This window comes from Mixophyes fleayi, chromosome 1 (genome assembly GCF_038048845.1).
Source record: "Mixophyes fleayi isolate aMixFle1 chromosome 1, aMixFle1.hap1, whole genome shotgun sequence".
NCBI lineage: Eukaryota > Metazoa > Chordata > Amphibia > Anura > Limnodynastidae > Mixophyes > Mixophyes fleayi.
In genome coordinates this window covers 422,079,161-422,098,724 of record NC_134402.1, presented here as the reverse complement: position 1 = coordinate 422,098,724, position 19,564 = coordinate 422,079,161, and the positions used below count along the sequence as shown (strand labels likewise).

Below are 19,564 nucleotides of genomic sequence, written 5' to 3'. Positions count from 1 at the left end.
CATTAAAAATACATAATCACATTTAATAAATAGACCTCATTTTCCACAAACAGCCCCACAATCAATAAATAGCTTCCAAACCACCCCAGCATTAAATTAAAGGTCTAATTACACCATTATTAAATTAAATTGCCCCACCATTACCCCACAAATAAAATAGAACCCAATAATTAGTCCGCACCTGCACTCCACAATTAAATTAATAGCCTAACTCCCACATTATATTAAGAACCTCCCCACACACACTAACTACATTCATTTACTGGCCCCTCCCCCCCACACACACACACTACATTCATTTACTGGCCCCCCACTCACACAATATTTTGGCCCCTCACACACACAATATACTGGCCCCTCACACACAATATATTGGCCCCATACCTTTTTATATATATATATATATACATATATATATATATATACACACAATATGCTGGCTGACACACACACAATATGTTGACACTGACACACAATATGCGGACACTGACACACACACAATATGCGGACACTGACACACACACAATATGCGGACACAGCACGTCCCATGTGACACAGAGAAGGGAGGGAGGAGACCAGCCACCACCACACTAGCCGCTCCCCACTCTCGCGGCACCCGACCCCGGTTGCCGCGAATCGGGGGAGGGGCCACAATTATTATTTTTTTAAAATATTTTCTGTTGTCCCCCGCTTCTGGGCCCCCTGAGAGCCGCTAGGCCCTAGGTAGGTGCCTAGGTTGCCTAGCGGTAAATCCGTCCCTGAGTTGGGTTAAATCATATTCTAGATCAACTTTAAATTTCAGTGTACATATAAAGCTATCAAGTATTTATGTGCTACATAAAGAAACAGCCAGTATTTAACTTATGTGCAAAATAATAAACTAAATTGCACCCCTTGCATTGTAACATGGTTTTGGTCAGGAGAAAACGTACTCATTTTTTTGTCTTACTTTCCTTGATGAGTCAGGCCTGATATGTTTAAGTATGAGGTCACTGATTTAGACACATGTAGATTCTCAGGTACAGAAAACTCACCCTGAGTTTGTCAGGGAATATATAGAAATTATTCAACTTATAAAGATCAGAATAAAATGCAAAATTGCAATTTTGATATTAGATTTGGCTTCTTTCTCGTACCAGAGTAGTTGAGCAGCTGGGCAATAAAGAAACGAGACAGTAAATTAGTTGGTGATTTGCTAGGTTCTGTGGGTCTGTTCCATAACCAAAGTTTTAGACAAGGTACCAGATTCAGAGCCGAGTGTTCCCACAAGTAGAGCTTCCAGAAACTCCTCCCTGTTTTTCCCTGAGCTCCCTGAGAAAGCCTAGCAATCACATATTACTTCTGCACTGATGGCTTTCCAAGTCATCCATCTTGCTGTAATATGGAGTGGAGTCCTGTATAATAAATTATATGTCACTTGTCAGTTGTTCTCCAGGACTCTGACCCTGTGCTCCAATTTGGTGATGCCGGTTCTCAATGCATGCATGTCTTGCCTGATCAGTGCTAGGTCTCTTGGATTTGGTTTACAATTTTGTTGATAGGCATTGTTTGACAGATATTAATTTCCCTGCTCATTCATCCATATAACATCATGAAGGAAAAGGTTTTGGACAATGGAGCTTGAATATGTAAGATGCTCAGTTCATTAACTGACCATGACTTTGAACAGAACAAACATTAAGGGCATAATTCATTACGGAGAGCAAAACAAAAAAAGAGTATACTTGCTCCTGGACAAATCATGTTACAATACAACGGGTCTTAGGCGTAAATTTATCAAGCTGCGGTTTTGAAAAAGTGAAGATATTGCCTATAGTAACCAATCAGATTCTAGCTGTCATTTTGTAGAATGTACTAAATTAATGATAACTAGAATCTGATTAGTTGCAATAGGCAACATCTCCACTTCTTCTAAATAAAGTATTTTTATTGAGATTTTTTAATTATAAAACATACAAATACCATATCTAACATCCAATTTAAATAATATCCACTTAATAAACATCTCCACTTTTTCAAACACGCAGTTTAGTAAATATACCTCCTGATGTCCTTACAGAGGGGACATGTCCTATCAGATTAGGTAAATTGTTATGACAAACTGGGTGTATGGTCAGGCGGATCGTTGGTGCAGTTTTGCTATCTAATATCCATTATGTATAGTCCAATACCCCCCGCATATAGCCCCATGTCAAGCCAGAGTACCTCCAATCAAGAACTCCTTGTGCTTCTACTTAAGTCCAACCAGTCAAACTAATCAAAGGAAAAAATAAATATATTTTTATAAGATAGATGAAGAGCCCCAGTGCTGGAAGAAGCCTCTGGATAGTAGACGTCTACATTTTTCAAAATGATTATGCTATAGAATAAAAAGCTCCTGCCTGAATTCTTTCTTGAATTATCTGTCCGCTTCAATTTTTTTTTTTTACTGGATTCATTTGTGGTTTATTTACATGTTTTATCTATCAGGACAAAATACAATGTGCAGCCACCTGACAATTATTTTGATTTGAATTTCTTTGTTGTCTTTTTTGGGTGCTTATTGATTAACAAAGTTCATTTTTAATTGTATTCACAATAGCTCCTTTGTGTGCAGCATGAATGCAAATTCCTCTGTGGCATATAATTAAATAAATATGGAACAAAGCATGTTCCCTAAAGTTTTCTTTTCTTAATTGAGTCAAGGGAATGGCTATTCAGTTCCATGGTTTTAGCCTATTTTTATTTTGTCACGTAAAGTGCAGCATGAGTTCTGACTGAATAACACATTCCAGGCTAACTATATTAGGAGGACTGGGTATGATATGTAGGGGTGAAAATATTACATTTAATACAAGATGGTACAGAGAAGTATTTTCCACTTATCATCTTTGTTCCAACCACACTTCTCCCTTATTATACAACAACCACACCTCCTTTCTGTGTATTACCACCCCTTACACAATTTCACACAAGACAACTACCCCCTGACCAACATTGTTGTGTGACGGGATCATTTAGCTTACAAATCACTTTTACCTTTGCAGTCTGGCTGGACCGAAATGCAAAATTATTATTATTATTATCGTTTATTTGTAGGGCGCCACAAGGTTTCCACAGCGCCGCACACAGTACAAACAGTAGACTATACAGCAGACAGAACAATAAACACAAAGTACCAGTACTTCAGAAACTCTGGGCGGGCAAATACAGTAGCGACGGAGCAGAAAAACAGGTATGGAGACTGCAGGGAAGAGGGCCCTGCTCATTCGAGCTTACATCCTAAGGGAGGGTAAACAAAGTCAGGCACAAAAGGGAGCCAGTGAAGCAAAGGGGAGAGAGAAGAGGGGTCAGGGGAGGATGAGCAGAAGAGATGAGAGGTTAAGTGGATGGTTGGTAGGCCTTAAGGAACAGGTGAGTGTTAAGTGCCTGTTTGAAGGAGCACAGATTGGGAGAGAGACGGATGGAGCGAGGGAGGTCGTTCCAGTGAAGGGGGACAGCACGGGAGAAGTCTTGGATTTGAGAGTGGGAAGAGGTGATCAGTGTGGAGGAGAGGCGGCGATCATTGGCCGAGCGCAGGGAGCGGGATGTAGACTTAACCTCATGTATCAAACTCCCATTTTCCCATAGATTGTAAGCTTGCGAGCAGGGCCTTCTCACCTCTTTGTCTGTTTTACCCAGTTTGTTTATTAGTTTACTATGTTTGTCCCCAATTGTAAAGCGCTACGGAATAGCTTGGGGGCCTTCATTGCCTTAATCCATCCGTATACTAAATACTTGTGGTCCCGTTACAGATATTTTCACCTTTACATGACATTAATGTAATGGTTTGTACATGTCCTCCTGCAACATTTATGTAGCATATTAGGGATCATTTATGAACATTGCAATTAGGTGTCTGATTGATTGTTTTGGTTAAGTGCAAATTGTGCATCTGATGCAATGTTAGTAAATAAGCCCTATATTTTGTTCCCTAGCTTTCTAATTACTTTACAGCCGTGTATAAATATCATCCAACAGTGTTGTTTATATCATTGCCCTGGGATACCACACAAGGCTGCTCTCTGGAAACAAGTGCAAAGAAATGCTATGTATTATCTAGGGGAAACAAAAAATAATCAACTCTCCGGATGATACACACAAAGTCACAGAAGGAAGCTGCGACCAAGCAATGCATTTAACTCATAGTTGCCTACTCTCCCGGAATGTCCGGGAGACTCACAAATTTTTGGGAGTTCTCCTGGACTCCCGAGAGAGCAGGCAAAAATCCCGGATCCAGCTGTCGCCGTTGTTGAAGATGGTGGGGGCGGGGCTAAATGCGCCATCGTGGCCTTGCACCCTGCTGTGATTGGCTAAAATTGCCTGCGATTGACTAGGTGGAGCCTAACGGCGCACCACGCTTGGCCACGCCCCCATCGACGACCCCCTCCCAGACAGCTGCCTTCAAAAGTAGGCAAGTATGATTTAACTAAAGCTGCAGGAGGGCCTTACAAGCCTAAAGTAAAGTGATCTAAAGGCAAACTTCTCTTTAATTATTTGTATAAATAGTGATAAAGATAGAGGTACCTTGTGTGTCCATACGTTGCTTGCTGTAACAATGGGACATGTGTAGAAGTGTACCCAGCTCTTCTGCAACATAGTGTTTCTGCTAGTTAGCGCACCATACATTCAAAGACTGAACTTTGGTTGTGCTTTAGAACTTGTCCTGATAAACTCTTAGCTGTCCCCATATAAGATCCAGACCTAGGGCTCCTGTGTGGCCCAGTTTTCTCTGGACAATCCAGTTGTTTATTTTTCCCCTAAATATCTTTAAATCAGAATGCTTATTTACCAATAATTCATAGTGACTTAACATACCTGTTACATTATAGGAAAGAGCTACAAATAGCATTTATAAATATCTAGGTAAAAGTCTTTGCGGTGCCCTTTGTCAACTGTATATTTTGTCTACAAAATAAATTATATGAACAAAACATATTGTAGCAATTAACAATTCATTTTGTACACTCGTATATAATTATATACAAGTAAATCATTTATTTATACAGCGCCACTAATTTCGCAGCACTGTACAGAGAACACATTCACATCAAGTCCCTGCCCCATTGGAGCTTACAGTCTAAATTCCCTAACATACACACACACACAGACAGAAACACAGACTAGGGTCAATTTGATAGCAGCCAATTAACCTACCAGTATGTTTTTGGATTGTGGGAGGAAACCGGAGTACCCGGAGGAAACCCATGCAAGCACGGGGAGAACATACAAACTCCACACAGATAAGGCCATGGTTGGGAATCGAACTCATGAACCCAGTGCTGAGAGGCAGAAGTGCTAAGCACTGAGCCACCGTGCTGCCCGATAACTCAAATGATTAAACCTACGACTGAAAGTCCAATCAGTCTGACGATTAATGCGTACACACCGACACGATTTACCTTCAGATCTGTGCTCTGTACTCTTCATCTGGTCCGATAGTTTCAGATTATGACAGCACAATATTCATTCATTCCTGTCACATTGTCACACGATTAAAACAGCCTTGTTATAGCTATCCACATGTCCTAACGAATTTCGTTAGGTCCTGTGACTCAAACTGAACATTCTGTCTCAGAACGAACAAATTAATTATACCTTCTACAGCACACATTCATCGCTAGCATCGGCTGAAAAGAACACGACTCTGTAAACTCTATGGAGATCGTGAGTATGAGTGTATACACACTACATGATCGGTCGGCAGGGCCGGATTAACCATAGGGCTAACTGGGCTACAGCCCAGGGGCCTATGGTATCCAGGGGGCCCTTAAAAGTGCTCAGCAGCAGTATTGATCGGTCGGGGGCGGGGGCGCCCCCTGCGCGATCAGTGCTGCTGAGCACATTCACTGCGGTCCTTCCCCGGCGCGCTGTAGTCTCCTTACTGAGGAGATCTCGTCAGTCTCACTCTCACGAGATCTCCTCAGTAAAGAGCGTACAGCGCGCCGGAGAAGGAGGTAAGTGCCGGGGGGGGGGGGGGGCAGCCCGGATCACGGGAGGGGGGGCCCTCACGGGGGAATGGAGGCCCCCTTAGCCCAGGGGCCTCCATTCCCTTAATCCAGCCCTGTCGGCCGGTGGTTGGTCGTAAAGTATTAAACAGTACGGCCAACCAAGCACTTTGGGACGACTTTAGATCGTCGTGTCACTATACACACTCACACGATATCTGACCGAATGGTCGTATGTCGGCTGATTGAAGGTTTTTCGTGAAATCATCGGGCCAGTTTGTACCTAGCCTAAGAGGAGAATCTGGGACTACATCCACAGCTAATTATGACACGCATGAACCTGCTCTTACTGTAATCAGCTTGCATTTGCCCTCTCTGCCTGTTCCCGTGCTGGATCTCTAGGTGTAAGGGAATGCAAGTCTACAATACACAAAAATCTATATAGAGATACATTGTGGTGCGCATGCACAGTACGGAAATGCCCATCTTACGCAAAAAAAACAAAACGGTGTATGTCCAACTGTAATTGAGGACCATTGTCTCTGCAGCTCCACATGGCTCTCACTAATGAGACAAATTAAAGCTTAACAGTAGATATTTAGTTTCACTATATTGGTAACCCATGGCTTAACGTGTATTCTGATCGGCACATGCATGTTTCTAGATAAATATTCTACTCCCATTTTATGTTGTATCTGCGAATTAGGGTTTTGCAAGATCCCAAAGCTCCAGAGAGATTGGAGTTTGTGTCCTCAGTGAGAGGAAACATAGATTAGGAAGAAAATCAGATCCATCGTGGACTGGGCCAACAAACCACACACTGTATAGATGTGCCGAGAGGCTAGCAGAGGATCCTGCCTGGCCACTCTGATTGTAGCAGCCGGGCAGCATGCTGTGCCAGCTTCTCATCCACCAGGCGTTGTCATACAGTGTGTGACTGAACAGTTACTGGCCAACATAATGTCATACCCACTAGACCACTGATTGGTGGATGGGGGAGTGTGCTAAAACACATACAACCCCACAGGATTGGATGGGGCACTAACAACTCCTTTCCCCAGGGAGGACCTCTTAGTCACCTCTACTATAGGCAAGAACACAATAAATCTTGCACAGCCTAAGGGGCTTTACATCTTAATTTTAACTGCAGATTGCTGTGTGTACTGTACTTTGCAGTATTTACTATTGCAGCAATCTGCTCTACTGGCTTCTTCTGTGCAGCAAAATGCAGCAGGAGTTCAGAGAGGTGAAGTTTTTCACCATATTACAGGGCAGTGAGAGTGAGGCCTACTATTTTATTATGTCTTGACCAATAGCAGTCCAGTATATTAATGTTGTGGTTTTAACTCAATAACAATTTCACACCAGGCAATGACCAAGTGGTAAATTTACTAAAACTTCTAATAGGTAAAGTGGAAGTGTTGCCCATAGCAACCAATCAGATTCCAGTTATCAATTAACTATTGCATTCTACAAAATGATAGCTGGAATCTGATTTGTTGCTATGGGCAACACCTCCACTTCTCCTTTGAGAAACCTTAATAAATCTACCCTCAAGTAACCTGAAAATGTCAGCTGGAATCTAGAGATATTAATGAGCAATTTGTTGACGATATTTTGCTCTTTTGGGGGCACATTTATCAATATCTGCACAAAAGGAAAAATAGTTTTCAATCCTTATCGCATTGGTAAGGATTGAACTACTTCTCAAATTTATTAAAAAACCAACACAGGAACAGCAGTTGTTTCTGTGTCAAAAAATAATACTTATCACGCCTTCTTCGTATTGCGCTAGTGTCCGGATTTCTTCATGTCTTCTTCGTTCCTCTTAACTGAGTATATGCAGAACAAAAATCTGGAGCCTGCGCAAAGGAACCCTCCAGTAGAAATTATATCATGTGGCAGGGAGGGATCACATGATCCCTCCGCACATGCGCTGTCCAGCTCTGCTCTTCGGAGCAGAGCTGGACATAAATGAAAAAGTAAGTGAAGACTTCAGCTGGCGTACATTAACATAGCAAATTTCTGAAAACATCTCTTTTTCGGAACTTGTTAGATTGCGATAGGGAGCAGTCACCATACTATTTTATGGTGACTGCTCAAAAAACGAAATAGAATGCAAAGCAGCAGATATCGTGGATATCTGCTGTAATACAACATTCATAAATTTGAGGAATACTCCAACTTGCGTCGGCATGACGGTAAGTATACTTTACTTCAATTGCACTATTTAATAAATAGCCCCCTAAAACACAAGAACAAGTTTTAGTTTACATCAGTACTGGTCAACCTGTGGCTTTCCAGGTGTTGTGAAACTACAAGCCCCAACATGCTTTGCCAGTAGATCGACAGCTGATAGCTGGCAGGGTATGCTGGGACTTGTAGTTTCACAACAGCTGGAGAGACACAGGTTGTCCTGGCCTGTAAATGGCACTACAAGACTAAATATAAGTTTTGTTCTGTTTGGGGAAAGCAAACAGTACTTTCAAATTCGGGCCATAAGCATTTTCCAGTGTCTATGAAAAACAATGCAAGATTACAGTGTTAACAAGGGAGGATCTGTTTGCATGGAAATAGAAAGTGAAACTCTCATAAACAGAAGTAGTTTCCCTGAGCAGTGTAAACAAAAGAATTGTGCTGAAAGAGGGGTGCTGTCTGGAGGTTATAAGTGGATTGTTAGTGCTGTTGGCAGCATCGCAGGAACCCTGGACTCACTGCAAGTAATTATATGTGTCACTCGGACTTTGCCTGGCATCTGCAATTGATGTAAGTAACGGAATAATGTAGGCCTGGATACAGGCTGCTGTATGTATTCTGTCTGCTTACAATGCATTGTGCAAATTTAGCTGAGTATGCGATCAGCACATTGCCAGCTGTGGTATTTAAGGTCATTATAAAGAGTGCAGTGGTTGAACTTGACCTCTTGCAATTAAGATATAAAAAAAGTAATACACAGATCTTGTTGCTAGTAAAAATAAACTTGTTCCAATTTTTAGGATTAAGGTGTGGAGGGGTTTTAGGCACTGGTACTCATTTGTCAAAACAGTCACTGATCAAAGTCAAACCAGAATCCACAAATTGAGCATTAGATAGTGAAAGGAGCAGGGTCCCTGATGAGCTAGGATTACAGATCGTTTGTGTTTTGTAAGTAATTCCTACAGGATTAGGCTAACACAGTAAGAGTGACAACCAGATTTATGGTTCTGTATGCTTCTTAAACAGAGTGAAATGCCAGCATTGGTGTCAGAAGTGAGAGGTGTTTCAAGAGGAAACACAGAAGGAACTATCATATTTGCAAGCTTATCATACCCAGCTTCTGTGAGATGCAGAGGGGGTGGGAAGAAGTGGGTGTGGCTTCATCATGCCATTTGCGTTAAGTGGATGGGTCAATAAGCAGAAAGCTGGTAATTTTGTCATCATGTCTCGGGGGGGCTTGAAGATGGGATTATTATGGCACATCCCTGTAACCTTGCAGGCAGGTAAGCTTCTTGGAGAATGACCTGCTATCCTGGGAGGCATCAACCTAATTGGGAAGTCCAAGTATTACAAATACTTACAAACTTTTCACTCTTTCCCTCTGGGAAATCTCGGCGAGTTGGTGAAATGTGAGGACGGAGGAGGCGGACGGGGAGGATCGTGCCATTTTGGCCCTGTCGCTGCTCGCAATTACGCAATTCACTGTGTATAGCGTCATGGAGGCCTTCACGAGAAAGTGTGCAGGATGCGGGAGAATGGCCTGCTTTTCTGGGAGGCCAGGAGATCTACCCAAAATTCAGGAGTCTCCCAGACATACCGGGAGAGTGGGCAAGTATGATATTACATGATGGATGGCCTGAAGGCTCTGCTGGTTTTACAGGGTAACTTGGTAGAAAACTGGATTATAGTTTGGGGGTCGTTTAGATTTTGATGCCATTCCAATTTTTTGTTTCAATTCTGCATTTTAGTACTGTACATGCATACAACAACATGTATGCATAGTCTGCAGGGGCGGACTGGCCATCTGGCACTTCTGGCAAATGCCAGAAGGGCCGATGGCTTGATGGGCCGCTCTGTCCACCCGAGCAGCAGCACCTCCTGGCAGCACTTTTTTTTCCCCCACCGGGCAGCACATACGTTACCATGCGAAGGGGGCACAAACCCCCCTATATCAGGTCTAAGATCCTCTGAAGGGGGCAGTCGCTGACTGTGCAGTCGCTGATGGCTGGCCCCTCCTCCGGGACCAGACAGCTTCACACTCCCTGCGCTTCCAGTTTTTTTTTTTTTAACTTCCGCGCGGCCGCGCGATGTGACATCATGACGTCACGCAGCCGTCCAGGAGCCGTCGGTCTGTTGAGCGCGCAGGGGTGTTGAGGTGAGTTGGTGTGTCCGGGGATAGTGTCAGGTACTGGGGGGAGGGGAGGGGGGGAATGAGTAAAAATAACTGCACTGGAGACTGTACGGGAGAAGTGATTTAAAATGTCTGCAGGGGGGGGTGTGAGGGACAATGTCTGCAGGGGGCAGGGGATGGTGTGAGAGACAATGTCTGCAGGGGGGGTGTGAGGGACAATGTCTGCAGGGGCCAGGGGTGGTGTGAGGGACAATGTCTGCAGGGGGGGTGTGAGGGACAATGTCTGCATGGGGCAGGGGGGGTGTGAGGGACAATGTCTGCAGGGGGGGGTGTGAGGGACAATGTCTGCAGGGGGGTGTGAGGGACAATGTCTGCAGGGGGGGGGGTGTGAGGGACAATGTCTGCAGGGGGGGTGTGAGGGACAATGTCTGCAGGGGGGGTGTGAGGGACAATGTCTGCAGGGGGCAGGGGGTGGTGTAAGAGACAATGTCTGCAGGGGGGGTGTGAGGGATAATGTCTGCAGGGGGGGGGGTGTGAGGGATAATGTCTGCAGGGGGGGGGTGTGAGGGACAATGTCTGCAGGGGGCAGGGGGTGGTGTAAGAGACAATGTCTGCAGGGGGGGGTGTGAGGGACAATGTCTGCAGGGGGGTGTGAGGGACAATGTCTGCAGGGGGTGGTGTGAGGGACAATGTCTGCAGGGGGAATTGGGGGTGAAAATGTCTGCATGGAGGCAATGGCTGTAGGAGGGGAAAAATAAAAAATGGCCAATGTGTGTGGGTGGACAGTATATGACTATAATGTGTGTGGGTGGACAGTATATGACTGTAATGTGTGTGGATGTACAGTATATGACTATAATGTGTGTGGGGGTACAGTATATGACTGTAATGTATATGGGGGGACAGTATATGACTGTAATGTATATGGGGGGACAGTATATGAATGTAATGTATGTGTGGGTGGACAGTATATGACTGTAATGTATATGGGGGGACAGTATATGAATGTAATGTATGTGTGGGTGGACAGTATATGACTGTAATGTGTGTGGGTGAACAGTATATGACTATAATGTGTGTGGGGGGACAGTATATGACTGTGCTGTATATGGGGGGACAGTATATGACTGTAATGTATGTGTGGGGGGACAGTATATGACTGTAATGTATATGTGGGGGACAGTATATGACTGTAATGTGTGTGGGGGACAGTATATGACTATAATGTGTGCTATTAAGTGAATGTGGGGAAAATTAGGTATATTTATTAAATTAAATTATGAATTATTTAATGCCTGAGATGGTTGTGGGAAATGGTTATTTTTATTAAATATAAATGCTATTTAATTTCTTGCTGGGGTTGTTTGGAGGGAGGGAAAGCAGTTTATTTATTAAATGGGAATACTATTAATTTAATGTTGGGGCTGGTTGTAGGGAAATAGGTCTATTTATTAAATGTATATACTTTTTAATGTCAGGGCTAGTTGGAGGGAAATAGATGTATTTATCAAATGTGAATACTATCATTTTAATGTTGGGGCTGGAGTAAGGCCTAATTTTAAAACGTAGGTGTTATATTGATTTAACACCGCTGCTGGTTGGAGTTTTCTAAATTTCATGTAACCCTTTTTTTTCCTAAATAGGACCCCCAACATTCCAGGATCCAGACAAGCAGCAACTGATCTAAAGACACCAGCAGCCACAAGTGGTGACCATGACAAGACAGGTAGGAGAGACCAGGACATTCTGCCAACTGTCCTGAATTTGGTGGGTGAATGTCCCGCTTAGTCAGGATTTGGTCTGATTACAAGGACAGTTGGGAGGTATGTACTGCTTCACATTATACTGCTTGTGAAGGCAGAACTGTGTGCACCTAATAGTAGTGCTCACAGTATTGCCTGTGTATTTGTTGAAAATGTGTCTAATAACCATATTACATCATAGTAGCCCCCCTGTCTTAAGTGCCTAGGGCCCCCTGAGCCTAAATCCAGCTCTGGTTAGCAGGAGGGAGCGGATAGCTACTCCCAGTTCCTGGATAAGACACAGCCTGCAGAGCAAGCCGAGGAGCTCTAAGTCTCATGAGATTTATTAATCTTGTGAGACTAAGAGCTTCCCTGCTCACTCTACAGGAAGTTCCCACCCTGATGGATGTCAGCAGCATCAGAAGCATAGATAAGTACAGTGGACTGGGGGTGTTGTAATGTGTTTCTGGGGTGGGGGGTGGCATGATAGGGAGGGCCTCATAAATGTAATGTTTTATTATAATGTATGTATCAATGCCCCACGTTGACCATGCTCCCAACATAATGTGGGTATGCCCCCCAGCGGCACACAGTTTTGTCCTGCTCATCAACAGAGATGGGCCTGTATGCTTGAAATGCCAGGGCTGATTTTTAATCCCAGTCCGGCCCTGATAGTCTGTATCATAAATTTTGTGTATCCTTTACTTGCGCCTCCTTATGCTGGAGCTGCCGAATTTTGTGGAAAGGGGCGTACAAGCGTAGTCTGAGTGTTCACATAAATACAACTCATTTAGACGCGGATGCATACGCAGATACGACTGTAAGGCTCAACTCATGGAGCAAAGATCCGTGCTGCTGCTGATCATTAGCACAAACCTTTGCCATGTTGAAAAGATTTAAATAAATAAATAAATAAATAAATAAAAAGGCATGTTCTCTGTCCCCACAAAAAAACAAACAAACAAGCACCAGCTCTCATTTCCTGGGCTGATTACCGCTAATTCTCTACAGCCCCCCCCTATCCCGCCCGGTTCCATCTAAAGCATGCAGAAATTTACTTATCTCTTTGCATCTTCTTGCTGTCTCCTTTCGGCTCCACTCTATTGTCAGCACTGTGACGTTCTCAATTACATGACGTCAGTGATGCTGCAGGGAGCCTCTCTGCCTTGTCGAGCTCGCTGTTGATAACTTGGGCCCTGGGGGGCTGGGACTGGAGCCACTGGCGGCAGCTGTAGGGCCCCGACATCTTGGGAGCAGAGGCAGATATGCTGCCTACAAAGGGGCCCGCTGCTGCATCCTTATTTATGCACAGAGGTCTCTCCCCAAATCACCCCTCACATCTCAGGCGCATCTGATGCCTAGAAATGGCGCCCACTACCTCCCTTAATTCAGTGCACAGGCCCACGTCCCAAAAAAAATTGATGGGGCCCCACTCTGCTGTAGGGCCCCATACTACTGAACTCCCTGTACCCCCCTGATGGCAGCTCTGACCGTGCGGTACCCATACAAAAGCTGCAATCATCACCAGGCTATGACGGGCTGATTTAGTCACACTATAACAAGGAAATCCATGAAGTCCGTCTGTCATGACACAGCTCCAGCCTGTTCAAGCACAGGGCTGAATTCCCTAAGGAAACCAGACCTGCAAAAAAAAAAAAAAGTAGCCTTCCCAGGAGAAGACCACCAGGGCTACTCCCAACACCATTGGCCAATGGTTGTTGGTGTAATAATTTTTTAATTAAAAAAGTAGCATTTTTATATGTGGCACTACTGGTCTGAGCAAGCCCTTACAGCTATAACTCTGCTTGTAGAACTACAAGTGCCAGCATACCCATGGCTGCCAGAACATATTTGTGCTTGTAAAGCTATCCAGGGCCTGCTGGGACCTGCAGTGTCACGTAGGAAAATGCTTTAAATAAACACATACACTGTAAACAAAGCCCATTATTTGAAATAAATATTCCACAAATCCTTCATTCTGCGCTTTATTAGAATCCTAAACCCAAATGGATTTTCTTTCTCCTTCTTTTACAGGTTAATTGAAACATTAAAAAACCAAACCTGCTAGACAACACTAAACTGCTCCTTGTGAAGCCCCAACGCAAATGACAGGCCATGAGCCTGTCCGCAAATAACCCATCCAGAGCGGCTTTGCTTTGATTGGTTAGAGCATAAGCTTTTTCACACTCTAACCAATTAGAGCGAATGGAGAAATTTTTAGAAATATTGTATTCCAAAAAAAATAACATAACTATCCGCAGGCATGTCAATTACCCGGCATCCTCGACTCCTCCCTCTCTTTTGCCCCCCACATCAATCCCTTGCCTAATCCTGTCGCTTCCAACTGGGTAACATTGCCCACATCCGACCCTTCCTCTCTCAGGATGATACCAAAACTATCATCCATGCACTCATCTTCCTTCTGGATTACTGCAACCTTCTCCTTACTGGCCTCCCTTGCTCCCACCTCACCCCCCTCCGTGCTATACTCAACGCGGCTGCAAGACTTATCTTTCTTTCACACCGGTCTTCTTCTGCCTCCCCTCTCTGCCTTGCCTTACAATGGCTCCTCTTCCCCTACAGAATCCTATTCAAACTCCTCACCATCACCTACATAGCTCTCTCCCACTCAACTGCCCCCTATATCTCTAACCTCCTCTCTATTCACACTCCCTCCCGCTCCCTGTGCTCGGCCAGTGACCGCCGCCTCTCCTCCACTCTGATCCCCTCATCCCACTCCAGAATCCAAGATTTTTCCTGTGCTGCCCCTCTGCACTGGACGAATCTCCCTCGCTCCATCCGTTTATCCCCTAGCTTGTGCTCCTTCAAATGGGCACTTAAAACGTAGCCCCCCCCTTTCCTAAAAACACCCCTTCAACTCACCTGTTCCTTAAAGCCTATCAGCCATCCACCTAACCCTGTCTCGATCTCCTCTTCTCGCTCTTATCTCCCCTCTCCTTCCAGCCCCTTTGTTCTCTCCTCCTGTGCTATCCCCTTTATTGACTCCCTTCTGTGCCTCCCTTCTGTGCCTGATGTAAACTCTTATGAGCTGGGCCCTCTTCCCTCCTGTCTCTATACCTACTCTTCTGCTCCAACGTCACAACAATAGCCATGCCTGGAGTTTCTGAAGTCTTGGTATTATTTGTTTATCGTTCTGTATTGTTTAACCCTGTATTGTATACTTGTGACAGGATGGACCGCTTATGCCATCCTGTCTGTTGTTGCTGGGAACCGGCTGGGCTTACTTTGCTACTGTTCCCTTTCGGTATCCCAAATGTGCCCTCTAACCGCAGTAGGAGGGGCTTACAAATGCTGCCACCACTGGACTCCTTACCGGCATCCAGTACCGGGTTTCTTCTGTGTATCTTATGCGGGTAATGTACCCCGTTACTGGTGTACCTGGGCTAGTACCCCTGACCTCTTCCTATGAATCAGGATTGCTGAGAATGGATCTCCACTGGCCTCTCACACAGGCCAGAGCTGCTGGGTAGCGTGCAGAGCGGTGGTATCGGAAAGCTGGGTCCAAGCCTCTGAAACAGCTGGTAACAGATTGGGTCTAATCTGTAGGTCACAAGGATAGAGAAGTTTCGAAGTAGGTCTTTGAAGCAAGTGATGTTTATTTACTCACCCTGGTTGAAGGTACCAGTGAGCAGGTCAGATGAAACAAGAAGAACGACTTTCAATACAAAACAGTGCTTTTTTACACAGTTTTGGACTAAGGATGAGCGGGCTTGGATTCCGCTAATCCGAGCCCACCCGAACAGTGCAGATCTGACGGGATCCGAGCACTGTTCGGGAACTTCCGGGCGTCAAACTAATCCAAACCAAGGCTATGACATCCAAGTCTCGCGTCGGATCTCGCGAGACTCGGATGTCATAAATACTCACCTTGCGGCCGCCATCTTCATTTCGCCTGACATCAGGAAGAGGGAGGGTGTGTAGGGTAGTGGTGCTCTGTCCTTGTGTCCAGTGCTCTGTCCTTGCTGAGTCCAGTGGTGCATCAGTCCAGTGCTCTGTCCTTGCTGAGTCCAGTGGTGCATCAGTCCAGTGCTCTGTCCTTGCTGAGTCCAGTGGTGCTTTTGTCCTGTGCTCCTGAGTACAGTGGTGCTTTTGTCCTGTGCTTTGTGCTGCTGAGTACAGTGGTGCTTTTGTCCTGTGCTTTGTTCTGCTAAGTGCATAGTTATTTTAAAAGTATTAAAAAATCTTAAAAAAAAAAAATTATATAAAAATCATTTAAAAAAAATATAATTTTTTTTTTTAAAAAGTATAAAAAAAATTCTTGCAGTCCAGAAACATTAATACTGCAATCTATAAAAAAATTGTTCACTGTTCTTGCAGTCCAGAAACATTAATACTGCAATATATAAAAAATTGTTCACTGTTTTGCAGTCCAGAAACATTAATACTGCAATCTATTAAAAATTGTTCACTGTTCTTGCAGTCCAGAAACATTAATACTGCAATCTATTAAAAATTGTTCACTGTTCTTTCTTGTAGTCCAGAAACATTAATACTGCAATTTATTAAAAATTGTTCACTGTTCCAGCAGTATTTAAAAAATAGTACTGTAATACAACGTGTGCTGCATATAATGGAGTATCAAAATTTGGAGGATAAAGTAGGGAAAGATCAAGACCCACTTCCTTCTAATGCTGAACCTGCTGCCACTATTCATAACATAGACGATGAAATGCCATCAACGTCGTCTGACAAGGCCGATGCCCAATCTCCTAGTAGAGGACATTTAAAATCCAAAAACCCAAAGTTCACAAAAATTACCAAAAAAAGGAAATTAAAAACATCTGAGGAGAAACGAAAACTTGTCAATATGCCATTTACGACACGGAGTGGCAAGGAACGGCTTAGGCCCTGGCCCGTGTTCAGGACTAGTGGTTCAGCTTCACCCAAGGATCTAAGCCCTCCTCCTCCCCACCCCTCTAAAAAATTTAAGAGACTTAAGCTGTCATCAACAACACCGCAAACAACTGCCTTCTAGAGAGATGTCATCACAAATCCTCAAGGCGAGTCCAAGGGTGTTGGTGGTTGCGAAGCCTGACCTTCCCATCACTGTACGGGAAGAGGTGGCTCCTTCCACCATTTGCAGCACGCCCTCTGCATATGCTGGAAGGATCACCCACAGTCCAGTTACAGATTTGGCTAATGAAGGTGTGAATGTTGTACACCGGGAGGAGGATATTGATGTAGCTGGCGCTGAGGAGGAACTTGACGAGGAGGATGCTGATGTGGTTATCTTAAATGAGGCACCAGGGGGGGAATCAGTTATTGTCCATGGGATGAAAAAGCCCATCGTCATGCCTGGTCAGAAGAAAAATCCACCTCTTCGGTCTGGAGTTATTTTTATCCCAATCCTGGACAACAAATGTATGGCCATATGTAGCTTATGTAAAGCTCAAATAAGCAGGGGTAAGGATCTTGGCCACCTAGGGACATTCTCTGTTATACGTCACCTGAATAACCTTCATAGTTCAGTGATTAGTTCAGAAACTGGGGCTAGGACCGTCATCAGTCCAGGGACACCTAAATTCCTTGGTCCTGTTGGATACACACCATCAACACCCTCCTCGTCAACTTCCTCCATGATCTCCATCAGATTTAGTCCTGCAGGCCATGTCACCAGCCAGACTGAGTCCTCTTCAATCCGGGATTCATCCGAGGAATCCTGCAGCGGTACGCCTACTACTGCCACTGCTGCTGCTGGTAGTCGGTCATCTTCCCAGAGGGGAAGTCGTAAGACCGCTACGTCTTTGACCGTCCAACAGTCGTTTGCCATGAGCACCAAGTACGACACTAGTCATCCTATGGCAAAGCGGATAACTGCGTCAATAACAGCAATGTTGGTGTTAGACGTGCGTCCGGTGTCCACCATCAGTGGAGTGGGATTTAGACGGTTGATGGAGGTATTTTGTCCCCGGTACCAAATCCCGTCGAGATTCCACTTCACTAGGCAGGCGATACCTGGGATGTACAGAGAAGTACGAACAAGTGTCCTCAGTGCTCTGAAAAATGCGGTTGTACCCACTGTCCACTTAACCACGAACATGTGGACAAGTGGTTCAGGGCAAACGTAGGACTATATGACTGTGATAGCCCACTAGGTAGATGCATCGCCTTCCGCAGCAACAGCAGCAGCTGCATCAGTAGCAGCATCTCCACAACGGCTGCTCGTGCCAAGGCAGGCAACGTTGTGTATCGCAGGTTTCAATAAGAGGCACAACGCTGACAACCTCTTAGAGAAACTGAGGGAAATAATCTTGCAGTGGCTTACCCCACTTAGACTCTCCTAGGGATTTGTGGTGTCAGACACATCAGTAACATTGTGCGGGCATTACATATGGGCAATTTCCAGCACGTCCCATGTTTTGCCCACACCGTTAATTTGGTGGTGCAGCATTACCTGAAGAGTGACAGGGGTGTGCAGGACATGCTTGCGGTTGCCCGCAAAATTGCTGGACACTTCTGCCAGTGCCTACCGCAGACTCGAGCAACATCCAAAAAGTCTGAACCTGCCCTGCCATCACCTCAAACAAGAGGTTGTGACGCGCTGGAACTCCACCCTCTATATGCTGCAGAGGATGGAGGAGCAGCAAAAGGCCATTCAAGCCTACACAGCCACCTACGACATAGGCAAAGGAGTGGGGATGCGCCTGAGTCAAGCGTAGTGAAGACTGATTTCCGTGTTGTGCAAGGTTCTCCAGCCGTTTGAACTTGCCACACGAGAAGTCAGTTCCGACACTGCCAGCTTGAGTCAGGTGATTCCCCTGATCAGGCTGTTGCAGAAGCAGCTGGAGAAAGTGAGGGAGGAGCTGGTAAAGCATTGCGATTCCACAAAGCATGTAGCTCTTGTGGATGAAGCCCTTCGTAGGCTTTGCCAGGATCCGAGGGTGGTCAGTCTTTTAAAGTCAGAGGAATACATTCTGGCCACCGTGCTCGATCCTCGGTTTAAAGCGTATGTTGTGTCTCTGTTTCCGGCGGACACAAGTCTACAGCGGTGCAAAGACCTGCTGATCAGGAGATTGTCATCTGAAGAGGACCGTGACATGGCAACAGCTCCTCCTTCATTTTCTTCCACACCTGTGGCTGCGAGGAAAAAGCTGTTTTCCTAAAAGACCCGCTGGCGGGGATGCTGAGAACATCTGGTCCGGACTGAAGGACCTGCCAACCATTGCAGACATGTCTACTGTCGCTGCATTGGATGCTGTCACAATTGAAAAAATGGTGGAGGATTATTTTGCTGACACCATCCAAATAGACATGTCAGACAGTCCATATTGTTACTGGCAGGAAAAAAAGGCAGTTTGGAAGCCCCTGTACAAACTGGCTCTATTTTACCTGAGTTGTCCCCCCTCCAGTGTGTACTCGGAAAGAGTTTTTAGTGCAGCGGGGAACCTGGTCAGTGAGCAGCGAAGGAGGTTGCTTCCTCACAACGTTGAAAAAATGATGTTTATAAAAATGAATAATCAATTCCTCAATGAAGTACAGCACTGCCCTCCAGATAGTACAGAGGGACC

General features: G+C 45.0%; 1 protein-coding gene across 3 annotated transcripts in view; it reads left to right on the top strand.

Moving 5' to 3' along the window:
• The window catches only part of PAIP1 (poly(A) binding protein interacting protein 1), a 239,709-nt gene that overhangs the window by 184,791 nt on the left and 35,354 nt on the right, over positions 1-19,564 (top strand). Inside the window, exon 1 of one of the 3 annotated variants that reach the window (XM_075183792.1) lies at positions 8,566-8,732. The exons of the other annotated variants lie outside the window; for them this stretch is intronic. The gene's annotated coding sequence lies outside the window, so the exon portion shown is untranslated. Of the gene's footprint in view, positions 1-8,565; positions 8,733-19,564 lie in introns of those variants that run through there. 3 annotated transcript variants of the gene reach the window in all.